This window comes from Phaseolus vulgaris, chromosome 5 (genome assembly GCF_051622355.1).
Source record: "Phaseolus vulgaris cultivar YP4 chromosome 5, ASM5162235v1, whole genome shotgun sequence".
Lineage (NCBI taxonomy): Eukaryota > Viridiplantae > Streptophyta > Magnoliopsida > Fabales > Fabaceae > Phaseolus > Phaseolus vulgaris.
Window position 1 is genome coordinate 39,467,818 of NC_143502.1, and position 1,978 is coordinate 39,469,795.

General features: G+C 27.7%; 1 long non-coding RNA gene across 1 annotated transcript; it reads left to right on the forward strand.

Annotated features, from left to right (window-relative positions):
• Positions 1 to 687: 687 nt before the first annotated feature.
• Positions 688 to 1,292, forward strand: LOC137835743 (uncharacterized). Its single transcript, XR_011085129.2, has 2 exons — positions 688 to 996; positions 1,082 to 1,292. It is a non-coding gene; the product is annotated as an uncharacterized LOC137835743 (long non-coding RNA).
• Positions 1,293 to 1,978: the final 686 nt, after the last annotated feature.

Below are 1,978 nucleotides of genomic sequence, written 5' to 3' on the forward strand. Positions count from 1 at the left end.
GACAATGTAAAATTGAAACAAAAGAAAATGTATCCTAAAAATGTTTTAAAAGCACGTCATTTCCAACTTTTGTTTTGCATATACTATTTTATGTGCTTTGAAATTTTTTATATTGATTGTGAATATTGAACAATTTTTTATTTATTTATAGTTATTATTTATAATAATAATATTAATAAATATAATATTATTTATATTAATAATATTAATAAATATAATTGAAATATAATATTAAAATAATATTAATCATGTACGTTATATTCATATAATAATTAAAATATTAATTAATTTTAACTCTTTAAATTTAAAAAGTTATGTTAGTAATTTTACAATAATTTTCTTATATTTCTTATGCATGGATTCAATGTTTTCATTTTAACTACTAAGTTTAGTTTTATTGTTGATCTTAAAGTTAATCAAATTACGAGTATTATAAATTTGATTTGGAATAAACAACAGAAATATTGAACATATTACATTTTTTGAAGGAGTTAAGATATTTGTATGTAACCATTCTCCTTCATAAGAACACAAAGTGTTGAATGCGTTTTATTTGGGTTATTGTGTGGCTGATGACCTAAAACCAACCGTTAAAGCGATCACCACGCACCATTAGTCTCGCAAACATATCAACCTATGTCTCATTACGCATATAAATACACCCTTCAGCAAATCAATTAAGCAAAATAAAAAAGAATAAAACACAAGCTTTTCAAATAAATTTCTTAGAATGGAAAACATAAACATGAAGTTCGTTGTTGTGGTGGTGTGCCTTGCCGTGTGCATTGGAGCGAGCTGGGGCGGTAGTCATGACGGCGCCAAAGCCAATGAAGAGAAGGCCAGGCAAGCCGCCACCCAGACGGTCAACGCTGCCAAGGACTCCACCACATCAAGTGACAACTCTGCTGGCACACCCGTTGTTGATGCCGCCACTCACGAACCTGCCACCAAAGAGTCTGAGACTTTAGGTCAGCAGGCTTCCGAGAAATCTACCGGGTAATATTCTCTCTCATGCTTTATAGTTTCGACATTCATATGTGTCAATTTGCTTACTAATGAGAGTTTACAATTGTTGTAACAGTGGTAACTGAAACGGTGAAGACGTCTGAACCTGCAAAGGTGAAGTCGCCATCCTCCGAGAATATGTAGGAAGGTGATGTGTCTGAATATGCCAACCGATTCAAGAACTAACTGTTATACTATATTGCTACACCACATCTTTCTATCTTTTTATGTATTTGAATCTTTACGAATTCATAACTGTTGAAATAAAATCACTGTTGTTTATTCTACTTTCTTATTTCTAAGGTTTGTCTTCTTCTTACTAGCCAAAACAAAAGTTAACACAATTATTATCAGATGTATATTTCGTCATTTTAATAAATAAATTTAGCAATTGAAAATTCTTTCACTATCAACACTTCAAAATTAACTTATCATTGAACTAGTCTAAATAATAATTTCTTAAAAAATAATATAAAAAATACATTATTTACAAAGCTTAAAACATTTATTTCAATTTAACACTTCACACCACAAGAAATTCATGAAATAGAAATCAATTTGTAGAAACCAAAATAATTAGTTACAATAATAACTAAATTAGAGACTATTTTAGAAACTAAAAAGAAATTTGATTTCTAAATTAGTTTCTATTGTTGTTAAATAGTCTCTAAATTGGTATCTAATTAGCAACCAAGGTTTTTGCTACCAAATTTAGAAACTAAATAATTGGTAGTTAAAACCTTAGTTGTTAATTAGATACCAATTTAGAAACTATTTAACAATAATAGAAAATAATAGAAACTAATTTAGAAACCAATTTTTTTTAGTTTCTAAAATAGTCTCTATTTTAATTATTATTGTAATTAATTATTTTGGTTTCTAAAAATTGGTTTCTATTTCATGATTTTCTTGTAGTGTCAATAAAATTATATTACTTAAATACATAAGAAAAATTTAACATTCTAAAGTGAAA